We start from the raw sequence: 22,878 nt of genomic DNA, 5'->3' as shown, positions 1-22,878 counted from the left end.
GAATGATTTCTGTGTCCTCTTATCATCGGTGGCCATATTTCATCTTAGTACTCGAGTGATTTGTCCTTCTTTTGTCTTTAAACAGGGCTAGCCCATGTGTTTCCCTTTTTTTTTTTTTACATCTCTCCTGTTCTGCCCACGTTGGGTTGTGTTCGTGTATACCTAGAATGAAACGGCACTGCTTTGGGTTTAAACCTGTGAAAAGCCATGTCCCCTCCCGAGCAGAAACGGTCGGGGGCTTCCGCCTGGACGTGCTCCGCTTTTGCAGGCCCTAATTGCTGGCGCGGCGAGGTGACGCAGACGCGTGAGAGGAAAGTGGGCCTGGTCCCTGGGCTGCGAAAGTCCTGCTGCGCGGCTGTTTGTTCCGAGGCGCGACCTTCACTGGCTATTGAACCTGATAACAGGATAAGGCGCGGGCGGGCCCTGAGCGTTACATGCGCTCGGAGCACACAGACGGGAGCTTCTCAGAAACGCCACGGGTGCAGATGTGTGGCGCTGTACATGACTCGCCGGCACTGCCAGTCTGTGAGTATGTCATTTATGCACGTGTCCAATCCGCGCTGAAAGAGTAGCATGGGGGCGTGGACCCAATGCCTCCCGCCATTAACGCGAAGAACGTGGTGTGTACCCCCCCCCCCTCACCCTGGCCAGGTGTTATAAGCGAAGCAAGTCCGTAGATACATGATCACTGATACGAGGCCACTTTCCTCGTGTAATCAGCCTACGTATGTTTGTCGAACTTTTTCCTCACGAGAGGCGGCCGGCGACAGATTTAAATGGGGAATTAGAAATGGCCTGGCCCATGCGGCTGTAAGCCGGCCACCAGTTTAACAGGGGCCTGGGCCGTGGGCGTAGTTAGTGGTGTTCAAACCTTTTTATGCACACCCACCCCTTGAGTTAAAATATAGTTACCGGGACCCCCCAGATACCCTATCTGCTCATATTTTCCAGTAAAAGCAGTCACCGTTCAGAATTTTGTATAAGAGCCACACTCCCCCCTGGGCATCCTTTGGGCCCCTTAAGGGAGGCCAGCACCACAGTTAGAAAACCACCACTGCCGAGTAGGTAATGTTGCCCCTTTCCTGTGGGGGAGGCATTCTGAACAACGGACTTCAGAAAAGCCTGCCAATTTGCCCATTTGGAGAGCCATCTGCCCCCGATTCCAATATACCAATGCCCTGGTCACCAAGGGAGGTTTGGCCAGCATCTTTCTAATTCCTTCGTGGCAACCAATCATCTTTTAAGGGAGACCCCCAGAACAAGTTGGCTCACCTACCTACTACTTTTAACCCCCAGAACTTCCAAGAGAATTAGTTTTGCCACTCTCCCACACACATACACTGAGCTCAGTGTTATACTATAACTGTTGAAATGTATATTTTGTCAATACTGATGTCACTACTATGCTATTTTAACAAGGATTTACAAAGTTGCATGAAAAGACAGTTAAGGCAAGCAGCCACGTGGATCAGTAAAGCAGGCATTGCCTCTTGATGTGAAGTGTGGTGACCCCCCTCGGCCTCCCACATCCCTCCCCACCCCGGTTGGCACTCTCTCTATGCGGCACAGATAGGGTATCTTAGAAGGCCATGTGACCTTCGCCCTATTTTGACTCTGAATAGGATGAACCACACTCCTTTCCCCCCCCAGGACAGGGACCACCCCGCACAGCCACAGGTTGGGGAGTTGTAGCCTTAGAATTGTCTGTATGGTTAGGCCACGTGCAAGGGAGGACACATCTGCAGAGGGCAGAGATGATGCCCGCCCATTAGTGGTCACCTGCTCGCTAAGTGAATGTAGAAATGTGTTTATCCCTTGATCATGTCATAAACCTGCAGCCTTCTTCTCCACTCTAGAACTCTATGGGCTCCACTCATGTGTGTACTTGCGCGTGACTTGCATGATTTGCTATTCTAGGTCTCCCGGGGCGGCTGAGTGCCACGGTTCATGTTATGTCAGAAGAATGTGCTTCCAAGTATTATGGACTCACATCAAAATACTCCTCATGTTGGCTGCACGGGTCACCGGACTGTCCCCTGCAAGCCATAGTATGGGGCACATGAGTGGCAACCACTGAACAGCAAAGAGTTCCAGATTTGCTGATGTGCGTGGCATATCTCCTCGGAAGCGGGGGTGTGCAGATGTGGGAGATGTAAACGGAGCATGGGACATCATAATGGGATTACTGCCAAACTCATTTACTCTTACCACCACTCACTCCTCTGAATTTACCACAGAATTACAAGTAGAGTAAGAACGGTTTTCTTCTCCATTTTTGGAGTCCGGCACTCCATGGCGATTTCATTGGATTTACCACCAGTGGTAATTCTGCCATGCTACATTTTAAGATTACCTCAGTGTTTTTGTTGGTGCTAAATGCTCCACTTCACCCATGGGTAGGAGTTTGGTGGTGTGTGAATCTGACGGTAAAGTGTGTGCAAGTAAAACCTTTGCTGAAATTGTCACACTCTTTTTTTCCTACACCGCTGAATTCATAATGATGACCTATGTCAAGTTTCATAGTAATTTCTAAATCCTTATTTGTACCCTGCAATACAGGTTTTATAGCAGCGTTGAACTCTTTTAGAGAGATTGTATACACTTCTTCACGTAAGGCAACAGCAGTTTAATAAAGATATTTCAGTCTTTAATGGAAATGTGTGTATTCTAATTTGGTATTTATTCCTTGTTTTTTAGGTTCGGCTCCAATATAGGATGATAGCAAACAGTATCAGAACAGTGGCATGTTTAGATAGGATATGTGGGTGTGGCACCGTTTTTTGCATTCATGAAAGGATGCATGTAAGTCATGACCAGTCACACAGTCTCCATGGTATCTAAATTCTTGTCACAATCAGTTGATTTCAAAGAATATCTTTTTTCCGTGAAAGCAGTTGTCTGAAAGACAGTCAGTCACAGAGAGTTTTCTAATGAGATTGAGCCATTATAAAACACTTCTGTGAATCAGGCCCAATGGGGCAATTGTGACGTTTCAGTTGATCCTTTTCTAAATCTTTATGACATTTAGGCAATTTGAAGCAGAAACTGCCACCTAACGAAGTATCTATCTGTTGATTACAGCTATCAAGCTGCTTATAGTGTAATCACATTTGTTGACCAAGTATGTCTGCAGCCTCTGGATCACATACTATTTTGTAACATGTTATTAATATTATTACGACCATGTCTAGGACATTGCAATATATACAAATGTAATGTTAAAATAACTGAATATAGGGAAACATTGGCCTGATTTACAATCGTGTTTTTCATTGGGAAAATCCGAAAGAAAAATGCTTAGTAAATCAGCTCCCACGACTGCCTACAAAAAAGCCACATCTTGTTTCTAAAGCAGAAGATCCTTTTACTATGCATTGCATTTAACAAACTATAAAGGGACGTCTGTGTGCATCTTTTAATGCTAAAAAGTTGAGTGGTGTTCTTCCCTGCTCCCCGAGTCTGCCCCAGGTTGAGCACTATTGGCACATGGATCTGCGACAGGTACTTTATTGGATTGTATGCATTTGTCTGTAATGAGAGCATGTGCACGTGTAAATGGGATTCTTGCATGCAAAGCGCACCTATTGAAAACGAGGAAGGACCACCTTCCCAGTGTGCAGGAGCAAAGTTATGTAATTCAGCAATAGAACTGGAGGAGGGGGGCCATTACCGGTTGGGTAATGGCCCCAGGTCCAAAGTTACAAGCCCGAGCGAAACTAGGGCTTTAACGTAGCTCCGGGGACATTACCGACCATTAATTCCCCCCTCCTTAGGTACTATTGCTATTAGTATTTTTTCTCGAGTTGAGAAACGGTGTAAACAATTTCTCAACTCGAGAAAAAGAAAAGAAAAAAAAAATGCCCGCCATGGATCCCTTTCCAAGGCGGCCATTAAAAAGATATTTAAAAAAGTAAGCAAACAAAATGGCCGCCATGGAACAGTGGAAGGGATTACATGTAGTCCCTTACCCCTTTCCCTGGCAGCTAATCGCATGGTGGAGATGCGCCAGGAACAGTACTGTTCCTGGAGTCATCGAGAGACAGAACATCACAGGTTAGTTGGGTTAGGGTTGGGAGGGGAGTGGACATGTGGAAAAAGGGCTGGGAGAGGGGAGGGGCAGGCAACATGGGGAGCACACTTACCTTTGTTCCCGGCAAGGGAAGATGGCGGCCTCCTGCTCTAAGGAGGCTCAGAGCAGGGTTTTTCCCTGTGTGCTAAGGACCCCGTTCCGAATCTCTTCATTGGCTGGGAGGCCGCCACCCTCCCTGACCGGGTACCAATATTTCAGAAATGGCTGCAGGTACACCTGCGTCCTGTTCCATGATAGTGAATTGCGTGCAGGGTGCTAAACGGGCACAAACATTCATTACACTCTGTATTGGGCATCAGCCATCTTTGCGAAACTGTGGGAAGTTCCTGTGAAAGATTACCAGGAGAGAATACAGACATACTAGAAAACACATGTGCCTGAAATTTCTATTATCTGGAATTTGTAATGAATATTTTTCAAGGCAAATCTATGTTGCCCTTACTTCTGAGATGCTTTGTGCATAGTGCACATTAAGTGGTATGATGACTCATAACATAACTCAACATAAATTAGTGAGATGAGCACACACTTTCAGTATACGTGTGTGTAACCTTCAGATCTTACTCAACCTTTCAACCTTGCAAAGTGATCAAACGAGTAACATTAAGTTGGAAAACATTCACAGCTTTTATTTACAGCATTACAAAATGACAAAACTGAGGTAGCAAGTGCAAACTATCATGACTGAATTCTTATTGTAAAAAGTGCATAGACATCAAAAATGGCAAAAAATAATTATAATAATCCCAGTTGTTGTGAAAAACTCCCCCATCTCTCTGAATACTGCTGTGCTAAAAAGGCACATTTTCATATAGGCGGTAAATGTCACAGATTGGAAAAAAACACACAGAGACAGGGTCTGGACATATCTTTCCTGCTCTGTGCCATTTTCAGCAGGATTACCCTGGTGGAGAAGCAAACGCTTTGCAATTCCCCGCTCCGTGATGGGCAACCAACAGGGTCTTCGCCAGCAATTCGTTTTGATGCAGGCTGAGAGGCGGGAATCTGAAAAAAAACAGGATTCATGGTAATGTCAACCACCTGGCACGTACATATCCGCCTCCATTATTGCTCGGCCGCGGTGTGAAGGAAAGCGGATCCTCGGAACCAGGCCAGATTTCCAGGCCTTTTCACCTGCCCCACTGGATGGCATCTGGGCAACCATGGCAGCAAAGGGTATTTCCTCTTTCCTCAGTGTACTCACTCCATGCACCCCTTAGCACTTTGAGATTGCCCGTGTAGCGTGATTATCATCACTGTGCAAATCTCTAAATAAATAAGGACATAAACAGAAGGTAATACTGTGGCCGAATAACTAAGCATCACAATGGTGGAGGGCTTGATTCAGTTTTTAACACTGGTGACTAAGGCAGCTTTTGAAGCCAAGGGTAGGGGGTGGCAGATCCTGCGGTGACTCCTCAGTGGTGTAGCTGGAATTTCACTGCAGCGTGGGTCTGAACGGAACATACGTGGGCCCTAAGGTAGGGTCCTGGTAAACGAAGGGAAGTAGATTTCTTGAATTGGAGTGTTTACTTTTGCAGGAACCCGCAAATAGGCCCACGACTGATCTTTGATAGGTTATCTTCATTGCATTGTAAATACCTGATGCTACGACTGCCCGACTACGTGTTACACGTTGCATAGACTTTGTGAGTGGGAAAGGCGGAAAGCACCCTGTCTGAATTTCAGCGTATACAAGTAGGTTCCACAAATGTCTCTGGAGATCTACATGCATGTGTTCCGGGCCAAAAAGGATCAACCCTGTTTATTAGACTTGGAAAGCATAACTTAAGTGCTTAAGAGTGTGAAAAAAAGGAAATGAAAACACGAAAAAATAATAAAGAAGGTAGATAAAATACTAAAAGCATAAATCGCTATACGTAAAAAAAACACTAAAACAATGATGGGTCAAAGTCTTCCCCCAATAGAGAAGCAACCACCAATTAATGACAAATGCTAAGGAAATGATAGGACAGATATCCATGTGTCCCTTTTTTATGTCCGTTAATATGTTTTGATTCGTTATGTTTCTATTGTTCCCCATGTGTTTACATTATTGACATCTAATGTCATGATATTTGGTTAATTGCTTCTCTTTCCTGTTTTCTATTGTTCGAGGTTTGTGATCGCCCTCTAATGTTTCACAATCCTTTTCAGTGTTTAATACGTTGATGAAGATAATTATTTCTCTTTTCTTTTTTTTGTACTTTCCTATTCCTCTGAATTGTTCATTTCAAGATCTTTGGCTGTTCAGACGAAACACATAGCAGCATGTGGAGGGTACTCTTTTGTATATGTTCTCCCTTTGCTCGACCGCATAGTACGCTGGCTTGTATTTTTCTTTTTTTTCCTCGTGACTATGACTACGTTGACAAACCTTTATGTCTGTGTCTTTACATGTATGGATATTCTACAATGGCGGTCTTCTGAAAGTCCAAAAGATCCAACCTTCTGGCATTCCTGCGAGTATCACGCTCCCGACATAGTGCTGTTTTGGATTCATCTCAGTGGCTCACGGATTTGGACAATAGTGCAATAGTTTCCTGCATGATTGGATTTGTGCTATGGATTCTGGGTAATGATCAGTACCAATCGTAGAGATTAGATTGTGAGCTGTGCCGTATTTCTTTCTACTGGGGACTCTTTCTAGATTCTGACAATTGCTTTTATCTTTACTTTTGGAAATATTGTGTTCCTGAAGGTGGTCTAAGGCAAAACACAGTGAGAAGCGCTTAGTGGTTCTTCAAGAAACACATTTCACCAAATATGCTAGAGACTGCACGATAGAACGTCGATCAGGGATGGTTCTGCGTGTTTGGAAATACTTAAATCTTCATTGGGTTCGTGCACTTGTGCTTGACCACAATTAAACCCGTTTTTAGGGTGGTTTTGTATTAGTGGGGTCCAAGCATAGGCCCCCTGGCAACTACCCCACTCCTTTATCCCCACCCCTGACCCCCACACAAATAACCTTCCTTACCCCCAAGCACACATGCAAATCTATCCGAATTCTGGTCGAGGAAAACTGCGATCTTTTAAATGTTGGGATACCTTCAGGAACTATCACTTGGACAGCTGAGTTCTTGATGGTTGCACCTTTAAGAATCTCAAGTTGACTCTAAATTGAGAAGTGATCAGAATATTAAGGATTGCGCCCATTGTCACCCCTCTTGCGCCAAATTCGTGTTTCAGAGCCGCCATCTACCGGTGATGCTGCCAGTTATCGTATAGGAGAGAATCATCCTTTAAGTGGATCTCTGTGCACTCTGTTGGGCAGGCCATTATAGACTTGTGACAACTTCCATCCTTTAAATGGATCTGTGTGCACTCTGTTGGGCAGGCCATTATAGACTTTTGACAACTACCGTCATTTAAGTGGATCTGTGTGCACTCTGTTGGGCCGGCCATTATAGACTTGGGACAACTACATCACTTCTGAGTAGGTGAAAACCTACGCATTTACTTTATGCAAGGGAGAAGGGTAGCTTACTGTTGACGCCCGAGGTCCAGACAGGTGGGCCTGCTTGGGTAAAGTTTCAGCGCAAAGAACCTTTTACTGTTTCGTTGCTCATGTCTTTGGGAAAGTATGTGCAGGTTTCACAACCCTGACCTTTTTTCAGTGCATCTCGAGGATGTGCTGCAAAACGAGTTTATAGCATTTCTTTAATAAACCCATTCTGAGAGTGGGTAGGAGTCTAACTGAAACGGACCATCTTCCATATACAATATTGAAGAGATTTCACAGAACAATGTGTATCTGTCATGTAACAGTGAGTCAATAACTCGTCTTGCCATGCCTGCTTAGAAACAAAATAAGCAGATGCATGCATCCATTCTTTCATAAGTGTAATGTGGCTGATGGTGCCTAGGTGGCGCTCCCATGGAGGATTTCTGGATTGCTGATTGGACAAGTGATAACTTGCTGATCAGTCCTGAACAGTGCAAGGACTTCAGCAGAATTACCCATTTGGTGCCCGTCCCTCCCCATGGCATGGGGCACAATTGTATGTTCATCGGGCCAATATGGAGCTTTTAAGTCCACCACTTCTGGGGTCATTATAGGGTGGTACCTAAAACTACCTTCCTGTAGAATTGTCTCTAGACATATTTGACCTCGCTCTCTGCACCAAACGTATGTACTTTGTTAGTATTTCATGGTGTATTTGCACCATGTCCTTGAAAGACATGAGCATAAATAATTGGAAAAACAAGAGTCTGCCATTGCTTTTAGTGAACACACATTCTACTTAGAAATGCTGAGCGCTGTGTGTGCTGTCCCCTGCAGGAGTACACAGTAAGGCTGACTCCCTCCCCCAAAGCGGATAAGGTATGGTATTATTGGGCTAGGGAGCCATGGGGCCTATTTACACAACCCTGGGCCCTGCTACCTGTTATTTGAGCAAATCCCTAACAGACCATCCCTAGTCCCCTGGAACTGATTTAGTGTGAAATAAGCTATTATCGGAGTCTGATATTCTTTCATCTTGCACCTCCCCAACCTATCCCAGTTAGGCCGATATCACAGAAGACTGATATGTGAACCATCTCTGATATGTGTCATCTTGGACTGCATCCTTTGATCTTTTGGCTGGAAAATAAAGTGATAGAACAAGATCCTATGTGATCCTTCAAGCCCACCTATTAACAATCTTGATGGTGTCCCATATGATGTCTTTTAGATAGCTCAGTGGGGTAATCACCCATTGGAGAGATATTTGGGCAACCTGTAGGCATGGATTCAAATGGAAGCAGGTCCTACTTTCCCCTTATTATCACAAAGGGTAGTAAGTTGATGACTGTAACAAATCAACTTCCAGGGGGCCAGTGGTCCAGGGATGAATATCAGTTTCAAAACCATCAATCAGCCCCACACCTCTAGTACACCAGAAGGGATCCAAGCAGATTGGAAACACAAGTAAATCATAAACCTCCTTGTCCAATTTTGGTAACGTGGTTGGAATGGCAGGCTTATCTCTGCAAAGTCGTGGATCATTGGTTAGTTGCAACACAGCGAAAAGACAATGATTACCCAATGATAAAAGGGACTGTCCAGTCAAGGTTGTATACAAATCTCTACTTTATTATTATCACAACAGACATTTCTAGCACACTACAAAATACAACCCACCCTGTAAAGGAATGCAGAGAACAGACAGTTTCAAAGAAGGAAAAGGGATGCTCTGTGGACACCGAAAAAAGGGTAGTTGGTATAGTAATTAATCGCGATAGTTCAAGGATACTTGGTTTCAACACAGAGGGAGCAATGGGTCATACAATGTCACCAGCGGCCTTTGGAGAAAGACCAGGGGGACAGAACCACAAGGATGCTTGTGCTGTAGGAGTTCTTGGTGCTCAACAGAGTCAAGTTCGTTTCAGGATGCTTTGCAGCTTCTGCAACGTAGTTCAAGACGGGAGACAGCTGCGGGTATCAGGCAGCAGGCAGTTCGTTGAGCGAAGCTGGACAGACAGCTGCAAGGTGGCCTATACAGCGGCTCGGGGTCAGGAATCCTTGTCTTAGTGCTGGTCGGTGCTTCAGAAACACTGGTTGAGGCGTCTCAGACAGCTTTAGAGACTGTGGCGTAACAAACGTCAGTGGGGCAGTCGGTTGCAGCTCGAGGGGCTCAACTAGCTCGAAAATGTCCTTTGAGGTAGACGTCGGTAGATGCTTGTCGATGCACTCTTCCTAGCTTCTTCCCTGGGCTTGGTTTGTCCTTTAAGGTGGACTGCCCAAAGCTGAGGAGATTATTGCAGGCAGCTGCCTTGTCCTTGGTTTGGTTCAGAGATTCTCTGGCACTTCCCACCTAGGAATTTTGTTGCAGAGCCTAGAAGGGCATGCTGTGTGCTGGATGGGTACTGATTCTGGATTCATTATCTCCATCTGTTCCCTGGGAGATGTGTAGGGGAGAGATCTTGCTTCCCTCTTCGATGTCCTGGACTTACTTTACTAGCCGAAGATGTAAGGCAGACTGTACCTTTAGCCTGGGTCCAATGCTGAGTTCTTCTGGTTACTCCTTGCAGTCTTCAGATGATCTAACAAAAAGAGGGGCTCAGCCCCCTTTCAAAGCCAAATGGAGCACAGGGATTGGTGTAGGATAAGCCTACCCTAATTGACCAATCCTAGGCCCCTATCAACAATCTCCTGCATGTGTGAGGTCAGAAACAGAGTGCTTTGCAACAGAAAAGAAAGGTAAAGGGGTGAAAACATGTAATACTGAGTCCCACCCATCTTCCTGACTGTTGTGGATCAAAGGGTCTCTCTGGTCAATGGAGCTCTCTGGGGTGCCTGATTAAATTGGCAGGTCTCCCTTAAAGCTGCGGCGAGACCAGACTTTCTGTCACTGTCAATCCACATACTTGTACCTTCTGAATGTGGTACCCGTTCGGGGATGGCTACTGTAATACATGCAGTCCCAGACATGAAATTTTACTGCCAATCAATACTAAGGGTGGTGGCTGGCTTCAGGTTAACAACGTGCATAAGAAAGAGTGTTGAGGTTTTCTATCTCTTGTGTTAGCCTCTGCAGCCAGGTCCCATGTGGGGTTCATTGAAGTACACTCTAATCATATGTTAATTATGTTAATCGCTGCCATCGTCTACCAGACTAAACAAAAGGACAGGCCGGATGCATGGAGCCTTTGTTTGTTAATTAGGCTGGCCATGGCAGGAGGAAGGTGCTGCCCTCCCCTTTCTCAGATGACATGGTGTACTACTCCTGGCTCACACATCCAAACTAAATATGACAGGGGGACTGCGCCTGAAGGCTGCGTCCACCTAGAGTACACAGGTCTATGTGTATGTCGTGCGCTGAGCATAGGAAAATGTCTGTGGATTAGCCCCACGCATTTTCCGGAGGTTAATCTGACATCGTCCAATTTCATTTAAAATGTCAAAAAAGCCCAGGTGAGTGCACACCCACTGTGCGGATGGTCGAATTCCTCACAATGACTATTCACTAAGTCTAGTAGATCCTGATTTACAAAAGCCTTTTATAATGGCAAAATCCCATAGAAACAATGGTTTGTAAATCAGGCCCGTAGTGTCATGTTGCATTACAGCGCTTAGATGGGAGAACTCAAGCATGAATTGCTATGTAAGCATGCTAATTATTATGAGCCTGATGCACTGACATTTTATTTTCACCCGAGCAAGCATGCAATTCCTGCATCCATACGGTACATCACCGCGGTCCATGTAACATATTTCACGTACAGTATATATATTTTGCACTGGTCAATTTCACTTGAATGACAGCTACATGTGCTGTCTCTCGTGTACCCCACTGGACCGCCGTTTGCAGTGACTGCGTTTTTTTTTTGGTAAGGGGCATGCTTCTTCCTATGGATAGGTGGATGAAGAAGGCGTCCTGGCAACTGCCCAAAAGCAGCCAGGTCACCCCAAACCTGCCAGATAGGAACTGCTGCTCATTTCATGTCCGTTTTGCAGGGGTCTGTTTGCCTCTCCAGATGTGTTGGACTACATCTCCCATCAGTCCTAGCCAGCATAGTCAATGATGAGGGATCGGAGAGTCATAGCCAAGACATCTGGGGAGCCGCAAATTGCCGCAGACCCCTGGGAAATTGTTAGTTATTCATGTGTGAGTGGCAACATACCATAGTTGGGCACCAGAAAGACTAGGACCTAAGGCAGGAGATCTGTGCTTTGCGCTAACATGACTGCGACAGGGATAGTAGGAGTGGTAGGAGTGGTAAACTGGGCAACCTCTTTCATGCGGACCTAGAGAAAATGCTGGCAAAAATATTAGGATATACTGGTCTTATACTAACTATCCCAACAGCCCCAATCATATTCGTTACTGCCCAACACCATAACATCCTCGTTTACTCAGTCGGGCGGGCCAGGTCGCTGTGTAGCCGTGCCCCATGTCTGCTACGGGGCGCCCCTCCCCCATGTTTGATACGCACCGGCCATTCGATGCCGGCTTTGAAGAGCGGTGTTCCCGCTTCCTTCCTCTGCCGTAGTGTGTTAGCGCGGGCTCTCCACGCGGAGCCTTGTGCGGTGCCCTGATTAGCGGGCGCACATCCGTGACTGATAGTGCCTCGTGCTATGAACGGTGCCAATGAGCCCAGGAAAGACGCACCCTTCAGTACTCGACGTGAAAAGCAGAAGCCATTTTTCATGTTGCGAAATGCGCGCTTTAAAACATAATCTCATAACTACGCGAAGGACGTGTGAAAGGACTTGTGGGTTGTTGCGTTCCAGTGCATACTATCCACAAAGTGTTTACAACCTACTATGGGCAAGTGATGTAGCGGCGCCCGTTTTGAAAGTTGCGTACAGTTTTTAGGAAAGGCGAAGACACCACATGTCGAAGACGATAGACATAATAGCAAACAGACCGTCCTCGCGGACTGTAACTATGGTTTCCTGCCAGCTAGAGAGGTTGCAGGAAGAAAGGGGACGGCCTGGCTTCTCATTTAAACAAAGTATTCCCTCTGCAGTATTTCATTTACTTTATTTGATGAAATGTCTGAGACACATAGCAGCCGAAAACGGGCAATAAAGGCATTCATCATAAACTTCTGGTGTTCTAATTGTAAAAAGTACATTATTAGTCAATTGCAAACAGATTGACACATCATCTATACAGCAGCAGGAAAAACACCAACACAAAATATTGGCAAACTTTACAAGCTGCATATGTGTACTGCTGTGTTAATACATGTGGGCATAGCAATCATTCCATCGTCAGCTTTGGGATCCAAACAATGAAGTAAAATGCTATTGCAAAGCAACCGACTCCACCCAGGCCTCGTGGCTCTCGTCAGGCTCTTCCGAGTGCTTCACACTGCAAAGAGAAAAGCACCTGACGGCAGAACTCTGCCACAGACGTACTTGCATAAAGGCGCCTGTGTGGCAGACACACTTGATGACAGATGCATCAGCAGCCTCAGTGGTAGTGAAGAACTAAACATGAGTAGCAGCACCTGTCAGAAAAGGTAAACTGCACGGGGCTTTTGAAGGGAACCTGAAAGTGTTTGCAGGAATGGTGCAGGAGAATAACAGCCAGCGTGATGGTCCTACCATTGCGTGCTGGCTCCTCTAAATGTCCGGGAGGTCCATTATATGCGTGGGGTAGAGGGGCCGCCCCCAGAGAGATGTACATGTTTAGAGCAACATGCTAACCCACGTTTAGAATGTTGATCCAGACGTGCATGTACGTCTCCCATCTCATAGTGCCAGACAGCAAATAAAGCACTAGAGTGGACAGCGCTGCCAGCACGGGAGCGTTCCACCCACCCCATTTGTTTTTTCATTTTCAATGCAGACCCTTTAGGGCTCTGCAAAATGAACAGAGGGGAATGATCAGAGGCTTGTGGGACGAAGGAAGGTTGATCCCGCCACATCTCATTATTGCGTCAATAGCATGGCTGCCGACTGCCAGGAGAGGAGACCTCTTCTGTCAGTCAGTGCACTCTGCAGGAGGCGGGCCCTCCGATGGTGTCTCATGTGTGGTGGCGGTATGCTGAGTGTGTGAAAAGGAGCTAAGTGAAATAGGATTGTGTCTCTGTAAACGCATGCATGCAAGGTGGGTTGTCTGAATTTGCATGTAGGAATGTGTCTGCATGTGAATGTGTGTATGTCTGTTTTTATGTAGGTTTGCAGGCCAGGAGTTGTCAGAATGCTGTATGAATGCACAGGTTAGTGAGAGAGTGTATGTTGGAAGTATGCATGCGAATGAGAACATGTGTGCTATCTGAGTGTGTGTGGCTGCACTGCATATGTGAAGGGGGAATGGACCTCTGATATGGGGGTTTCTACTGCTGTCATGTACACATCTACATTACTGTCTGGATATACTAACTGTGGCTTGGCATGTTTTTACTGGGCATTATGGGTAAAGCAAACATGATCAGTGTGCACCCAGTCTGTATATACTTACTTACTGTAGCATGGCAATTTTTAATGAGCTTAAAGAGTAACTCAAACATAACATAAGGGTTGTTACATGGCTAGACTCGCTACACTGGTGCGACCAGTCTAGTTATGTTTTCTTTTCGTGGCATGACATGTTTTACTGGTATTACTGTAAAGCCAGCAAGAAGCGTGTCATACAGTTGCTAAGAAGCCTTCATTGATGCAGCTAGTCTGGATATACTTTCTTACTGTGGCATGGCCTTTTTTTGGTTCCATGTGATAATGTTGCCCTGAATAAAGATGACAGATAGGTGACTTTTTTCCCTGACCCCTAAAATTATTTACCCAAATATTCTAGGAGGGATATGATTATATATTATTACCTCCAATCCTAGGATATTTGGGGAAGTTGTTTGATTGTCTCTGGGTGCATTTTAGGAAAATGTTGCTACCTGCTGGCCTTTTTCACAGCAACATTATGATTGGATATGCATTTTTCAAGGGTGAAGCAAATATGATAAGTGTTATTGTGTGGCAAGACTGGCCTAAATTAGGGCATCCAGTCTGGAAAGGTTTTCCTACTGGGGCATTGCATTTTTTACTAGCAAGAAGCAAGTTACTGGGGGTCATTACGACGCAGACGCAAAGGGATACCGGGCACCGGTAATGACACCGGTGCCGGTAATCCCTTTGCGCCCTATTCCGAGATCTCTTTGCGGGTCCTTCCTTAATGCCTGGTTTTAGCAGGCGTTAAGGATGGGACCCGCAAAGGGATACCGGGGTCAATAGCAGTACCGCAATTTGCGGTACTGTTATTGCCGCCTTCCCATTGAGCCCTATGGGGGCTCACATGGGAATGGGGAATGGCATTTCAAATGGGGACTTACCGGTCCCGCAAAGGGCGGAATAGACCGGTAAGTCCCCATACCACCACGTCGGTGGCGGTACCGGTATTGGTGCTAGTCATGGCGCTAATAGCGCCATGACTAGCACCAACCTCGGAATTAGGGCCACTATATGGTAATTCTGGCATATATCGGCGCAGCCTGCATGAACATTTCTGAGGAGAATATCTTTGTAGTATAAAGCTGGTGGAATGCATTGCACGTGCAGTCTGCTAGTCCCCTAGTAAGTACAGGTAAAACATAAGGTAGTGTGAGTGGGACAAAATACACCAAGAGCAGACTGTTGAAGTTTGATCTGAGGCTTTGGTGGATGCATCAATTCCACTCCTCACTGACTGCATATTCATGCATCGTAATGGCTGCACCTGGACCATTTTTGTGGAAGTCAAGTATTATGGCCAAACCAACATGATGTAACGCTCGAAGAACTATTGGAATTTCCAATGGTTTTAAGTTAAATGTTTCATCAAACAGAACGGCCTATCATCCTTGTAAGATACTCAGCAGTGTTCAGGATGTCAAGTGTCTAATCAAAGCGTACGTTTCTGAACCCATCATCAAAGTTTTACAAACACTTGCAAACATGGCATATGTGCTAGGACATAACTATTCAGCGGGATGTGTGATGAGAAATGTGCATGGTACTATGGCCCAATAAGCAAAGCATTCCATGCTGGATTAGGGCGAGTATGGATCTTAACAATTTAATATACAGATTAAATTCTCAGTTACAAATGTCTACTGCAGGTTGCATAGACAGCTGTGTTGATGACACACAGCTCGCTAAATCTTTAATTCTGCTGTCTGCACCCTTTGCTCTATCCCCCCTTGTTCCTCTATCTCCTCAGCCCTTCTTTCTCTTAAATGGCTATCCTTCGAAGCTTGTCTTCAATATCACTTTCTCTGTATCACTTTCTAATTTGTCCATTCACTTGCACCGGGTTATCTTGGCTCTTTGGTTTCTATGTATACTCTGAGTTGTCCTCTCCACTCTTAATCCCAATGACTTCTTTCTGTTCTCAAGCCCCCTTGCGCTCAGTCCCGTTTTCGTTCTTCTGAGCTGCTGACCCCTAAATACTGGAATGCTTTTCCATTGCACATACGATATATCTCTTCCTACTCTCTATTTCGCACTACTCTTAAAACCCATCTTCATGCCTCTATGGTTTAATTCCTTTGTTTTTGGCTGACATTTTTGTCAATCCATTGATTGTTTTAGCCGTCTTTTATTATATTTACGTGCTATGGGGACAGCGCCTTATAAATAAAAAATAAATACAAATGTATCTTACCTAATAGGTTAGATAGGGGGTGCATGATTTGGTGGTGGCACAATGTACATTTCAGCCAAGGTAATGAACTTCTGGTTAGCCGTGGCCAATACGTTATTGCTCTTTATGTATGTATATGAACTGTGTTTGTTGAAGTTGATCCTACTATATTTCCTACCCTCTGTTTCTTATGTAATTTAATTTATTTTGGTTGAAGTGTAAAACGCATTGAAAAGCGCTTGGTAAACCAGGCCCTATGTGTTTCTTTGCATTTCTATTTGGGCTTACACAGCTGCCAAGAAATCCACTAATTCAGGGCTTAAATCAATAGGGGGCACGAGGCATATTTTGGGTGAATCTGACCCTTCGGGCGCAGGTACCTGCTCACCCTGCCACCCTCCTGCACTGCCTCTGGGCTACCCTTGCACTGGGGTCTGTATCTGTACCCATACAGTCCCCGATGCACTTTTCTTCTGCACTTATCAGATACACCCTATCTAACTAACCTAGCACTTTGCCACTTGCTGACTGCACTACTATTGTTTATCGCCTTTATTTATTGTACTTATTATTATTTATTCTGTTCTCTCCTCTGTTCGGCACTTTCCACTTCTCCCCCCTTCCATGCACTTTCCCCTTTTCCCTTTCCCATGCACTTGGGCGCTCTTAATGTCACTGGGCCTAGTAAGATCGTTGTTTTTAATCCTCCCCTGCTCCCCTCCCTTTGCCTGGTAGCGCTCTGAAAACGCTTGTCTACGAGCGCGATATAAATAAAATATCATATCAAATCAATCACACCAAAGATTTTTGTACACCAATGAAACACACCACTGCTGCTGCCTTCCTCGCCATCTTCAAGTCTAAAGAACATTTTGGGGGATGATTGCTTGTCACTTAAAGTCAAAGGCCCACCTTGTAAAGGCATGTTTCTCTGATGGGGTTTGGGCTATTGTGAAATGCATGTACCTTTCCTTTGTTTACAGTACCTGGTAATTGAATGACCTGTGTCCATTACATGTGCGCAAACATACCACAGTAGCACTTGCACCTGTTCCTCAGCAGCACCCAACCTTACTACTAGCCCAGCACGATGCCTTCTCCAAGGCTGAATAACCTATTGATGGGTCTTCTGGATGCAACACTGGGAGCACCAACCCCACGGCTCTACAAGGATGCATTCTAGAAGATTCATATGTTTGCGTCCTTTCAAGCCTTTTCTAGAGTCATGTTTGAATATAAGGTGCACAGCTTCTCTTGGGACGGTACTTGACAGCCATTGATGTGGTTTGCTAACTGCAACAGGAACCCGCGATGAAGCTGATGGCTTATCTAGTGGTTAAGGTGCTTGGGCGGTGTCAGAAATCACCACTTCAAGAGTACAATTGCCATTCAAGCACTTCTCTGTGTGTCATGCTGAGGTTGCGGTCCTCCACTTTCGGGGCAGGAGCCATTTTTTTAATAGCAGGTTACATTTTTGTGTGAGTCGCGCACGGGGACATGTTCCGCTCCCATTCATGCCAACGTGCCAGTACACTTTATAATCTATGCTTAGTTGTTATTTGTCACGGTTGGATGGGACCTATTTGGGATTGTTTTTTGTTGTGTTTTTATTGAATTAACAATTTGTATTGATCTCTGCAACATGATTATTCGGTATGTTTAGATAAAAAACAGGTATTGCACATTTTATCAGATTTTTTAGACCAACCATGTATTAATTAATAAAACAATGCGCCGAAAATGAAAGGGAAAAAAAAAACCTGCAACGCAAACACAACCTACTGAAAATGTGTATGAACTCAGTTTGCCTTTTGCTTTAAGTCAAATGATGGGACCCAGCGAGTGCCGGGGAGGATAGCATTTAGGAAGGGAAGCGTGTCGGGTTTGTGGGGGTCATGGGGAAAGCACAGCCATTTTGGAGGAGCACTTTCACGTCACATGCTATGGTGAAACCATGATTACTGGGCTTCTGGCATGCGCTTCTGTTTCCAGTGTTCCCTTGAGAAGGAGTGCACTGAAGGCCACCCCCCCCAGTGCAGCCACTCTGTACCCTATTTACCTTTTATGAGTGGGAGTGGACAGTCAGTCCAACGTGCAAGCACGGGCCTGATTCCCTATGGGATTGCGCCATTATACAATGCGTCTGTCAATCAGGCCCTACAGAAACAGAACGCATTCACGTTATGTGATCTATGCGTAGGGATCTTTGCAGATGACCTCTGACAGGAATACATGAAGTGGGTCAAAGGCAATCCTATGCTGCCTCCATGAACACCTGGTTATATTTCTAGGTGACGCCAGTCTTGTGGCCTTACATCTGACTATGCAGAAAACAATGAATGAACACCACGATGGTCTGCATGCGGTACGCATTGATAGCATGACAGTGTTTGACTGCGCTAATCGTGACAAAAATGAGACAAAAATAACTTATTGGAGTATCCCACGTGCCTTTGTAGAAGTGCTGATGGCACTGCATAAGAACACTACTGTTAAAGGTCAGTCTTGGCATAACTTGAAATGTAGCACAGTAATTGCTACCTACACAGATTTCATGCCAGGGTGTCCTGTTGTTTAACTCCTATACTGCAGGTCTAGTTAATGTCCTGGCTAATGGCAGGTGTGTCCCTATTAAACGGTGGACCAACCAGGTGCAGTGTTTGGGTTATGCTGGTGATATTGTCATTTTAGATTTTACCCTTGCTGGCCCCCAGAGAGATGTGGCCCTTACTGCAGGATACTCCAGGGACATGGACCCAGACATTACCCATTCACACAAGACATGTATGTGTTTTAGCCGAAAGCAGATGCACAGCACCAGTGAAATGGAACACAGAAGATAAACACATTGAGCTGGTCAGTCATTCTAAATGCCACAATAATCCATGGGCAGCACATCAGAAGCAATTCAAATGAAAAGTCAGTCTTATGTCAGAGCTTCTGTGCTGTCAAATACATCTTGGTGGCAATTGTTGTTACCCACTCATTGGAGACTACAAACCAAAGGTTCTGATGGATTTGGACCTTAACTCTGTGGCCACTGACCCCAATGGGAGTGCTTAATGGGCAACCATAAACTAGGAGCTGGTGTGGACCCTTGACTCGAAGCTGGAGATAGAACTGCAATTGCAATAAAAATGAAACGCAGAGAAATTGATTACAACCAACGTTTAAGCTTATTTGCAGAAAAAGAAAAGGGTATATGAATGTCTTGAATACATTTTTTCGTAAGTCAAAACGTCAGTGTTCCATACGTCATTTCCGTGCTATATGAAATTGCAAACCTATATTTATTTATTTATTTGTATTTATTTTTACATTTGTAGCGCAGAGGCATTAAGGTTCGGAGAGGTCCGATACATTATAGGATACAGCTACAGCTTGAGATCAGATTAAGTTCCAGTGAGGCTTAACAAGTTCCAACAACATAACATAACATAAGACATAACAGTGATTACAGAGTAGGGTGTCGGGTAGGAGGCGGGAAAGGTTGGACACGGAAGGGATTCTGATCAGATAGTGTCTTCCTTGAAAAGCTCAGTTTTCAGTTGCTTCTGGAAGGACCAGTAGGATTGTGCCTTCTGCAAATCGTGCATTCCAGAGTTGGGTGGCGAGGCAAGGAAGCTTCATCCCCCAGCTTTTGATAGTCTGAATTTCGGCATAGGTAGGCGGTTGGTGTATAACCCCATTACACTAACAAATACAAAGAGTGTTCTTTTTAAGGTTTTGCAATTTTTCTTATATTTTAATGTTTGTAAGGTCTCACATTTGGTCAGCGATAATAAGTAGATCCCTCTTTAATTTTGAATTCCACATCTGGACCTCACACACCCCATCTCTAAGCTCATTCTGATATACATCTGGACCTCCTGCATCCGATCTCTGATACACATGTGGACCTCATGCATCCTATCTCTGAGCCCCTTCTGATATGCATCTGGACCTCATGCACCCCATCTCTGAGATCCTTCTGATAAACATCTGGACCTCATGCATCCCATCTCCGATACACCTCTTTACCTCATGCATCCCATCTCTGAGCCCCTTCTGATACGCATCTGGACCTCATGCACCCCATCTCTGAGCTCATTCTGTTACAAATCTGGACCTCATACATCCCATCTCTTAGCTCATTCTGATTTACATCTGTACCTCATACATCCCATCTCTGAGCTCATTCTGATTTACATCTGTACCTCATACATCCCATCTCTGAGCTCATTCTGATTTACATCTGTACCTCATACATCCCATCTCTGAGCTCATTCTGATTTACATCTGTACCTCATACACCCCATCTCTGAGCTCATTCTGATTTACATCTGTACCTCATACATCCCATCTCTGAGCTCATTCTGATTTACATCTGTACCTCATACATCCCATCTCTGAGCTCATTCTGATTTACATCTGTACCTCATACACCCCATCTCTGAGCTCATTCTTATACACATATGGACCTCATGCACCCCAACTCTGAGCTCCTTCTGATAAACATCCGGACCTCATGCACCCCATCTCTGAACTCCTTATGATACACATCTGAACCTCATGCACCCCATCTCTGAGCTCATTCTGATACACATCTGGCTCATGCACCCCATCTCTGAGATCCTTCTGATACAAATCTGCACCTCATGCACCTCATCTCTGAGCTCATTTTGATTTGGGGCCTGTGATAACTCTGTGTCTGCCCATATGTAATCGTTTCAGCAAGCTTTTGTAGGGAAAAAACAAACTATTGCTGCATGAAAAACGTCATTTAAAAAATTTCCATAAATATATTGCTAGTAACTTTCTTATCACTTGGCTTAAAATCAGTTGTGGACGCATAAAGGAACGTTTTCGAGTTAAAAAAAAAAAACAAAAAAAAAGCCCAAGCTTTCATGTAAAACACACACACATCTTTATCAGCGGCTGCAAGTGTCCCATAGTTCAGTTCATGGAAACTTCTGCACTGGCAACAGTTGTTGCAATCCCAGCCTTGGGGAGGGTCTGTGACCTTGAAATGGCTGCAGAGAGACTACAATGACAAGAACTGAATACGCGTAAGCACGCTGCGCCATTCTTAGATTCAGTCTTCTTTTACTTTCCATTTGGACAAATAAAAGTATTTGTGCATGTGGCCTTTTCCAGCAAGCAACCACAAACATACATAGGCATATATTTAAAATTACTTTTATTCTAAAATCAAATCTTTGATAAGGAAACATTGGGCCTCATTATGACTCAGGCAGTAGCCATGCCGGTAAATACCGGCAGGGCTGCAACCAGAGTCATGAAATTAACGGCACCCGGCAACGGGGATGTACTGGGGCATTCCAGCCCCAGCGGACCCGGTAATTCCCCTTTGCCGGTGCATCCGACATGGTCTGCTCACGGGTGCCGGTACTCCTGACAGATGAGACCTGGCAGGCTGGAAGGCACCCGTGAGCAGAACTCGTAGTTTGCTGGTCCGGTATCAACGGTACCGGCAAACTTACTGGTACCGTTGTTGCCGGACCGGCAAGCTCATAATGAGGCCCATTGTAACTTAACCCAAACACGTGACTGCTGATCTCATGTAGTGCACATTTCCAAACCATCTCAATATGTCCATTTAATGTGTACTTGTAGAAAATACAGATGAAGTGACAGCACAGAGTGAAGGCCCTGAGTGTTTTCTGACTCGGTTAGCCATTTTTGTCCAGTGTAATAAATGTGTGGCGTGGGGATTTGCAATACAGGTGGAGGGAGGTAGGTGCAAATCCTCTGGTGTTGATGAGTGCATGCTGAAAGTACCCAGATCCTCATTGCAGGTATGGTTCTCAGTGGTTTGTGATGTCACACTTGGGTATATATTTTCTTGAGAGGGGAAACGCCAGGATCTTTTAGATGACAGTGATGGCACAATGGGGGAGCATCTGGCACGGAGCGCCATGGGAGGGGCTATGTGACCAAGCAAAAGATGTCAAATGTGGCGGGCCTTTAATATGGTCGGGTGGTGGCTGTACGCATAAATCTGCTATTTGTATTATGGTCTATTTGTATAGTGTGAGGGTGCTTATAGAGTGACAGATGGATCAGTTGTTAGGAGACGGGAGAGGCACCTTTGGGCTCTTTCACAAGTCCTGTAGTTGGATATGACGACTTTAGGACGAGACTGCACCACATGTTGAAAAGTAGTGGAGATATCCTGGATCTTTGGGGTACTTCATAGGTGATGCTCCATGGACGTAACCTGATGTGGGACGCGTGGCTAGTCGCTGTCCAGTCCTGAAGGAAAGAGGTGATCCAACTTAGTCTGATTCCCTCTAATCAGATGTCCTTTGTCTTGTAACCAGAAATTTGAGGCTGATAATGTTGAATGATGTAAGAATTGTCCATAAGAAGAAGTGCACTTCATGTGTTTGTATCAGCTTTTTTTTAGCATGTTCCATATGAAAAAGAGGGTGAATTTCATTCCCTTAATATATCTGAATTCGTATTGTATTTTGTACAAGATTGTTCTGGTGTCCATGTGGTCACAGAGTTGTGGTTATATGCTTTTTTCGTTGGAGATGGGTCATATGAGTTAGCTCTGTCTTCTTAAGTACACATTATATGAAAGTGTTTTGAAGGCTCGGGGGGGGGGGGGGCTGTGTTATATTGATGAGCTGAGTGGCACCTGGAAGAGGGGGACCAGATAGAAGTGTTGGGTTGCCGGCATTGACTGCTCTGATGAATTCTTGCACATAGAAGTGGCAGAAAGCTCCC

The 22,878-nt window shown here is 45.1% G+C and overlaps 1 protein-coding gene across 12 annotated transcripts in view; it reads left to right on the top strand.

The window, feature by feature from the left end:
* Positions 1 to 22,878, top strand: part of MEF2C (myocyte enhancer factor 2C) — a 597,063-nt gene that overhangs the window by 317,381 nt on the left and 256,804 nt on the right. Inside the window, exon 1 of one of the 12 annotated variants that reach the window (XM_069627598.1) lies at positions 507 to 525. The exons of the other annotated variants lie outside the window; for them this stretch is intronic. The gene's annotated coding sequence lies outside the window, so the exon portion shown is untranslated. Of the gene's footprint in view, positions 1 to 506; positions 526 to 22,878 lie in introns of those variants that run through there. 12 annotated transcript variants of the gene reach the window in all.

This window comes from Ambystoma mexicanum, chromosome 6p (genome assembly GCF_040938575.1).
Source record: "Ambystoma mexicanum isolate Mex_15411 chromosome 6p, UKY_AmexF1_1, whole genome shotgun sequence".
Taxonomy (NCBI): Eukaryota; Metazoa; Chordata; class Amphibia; order Caudata; family Ambystomatidae; genus Ambystoma; species Ambystoma mexicanum.
Note: the sequence above shows the minus strand (reverse complement) of the source record. Positions and strands in the feature narration are given on the sequence as shown.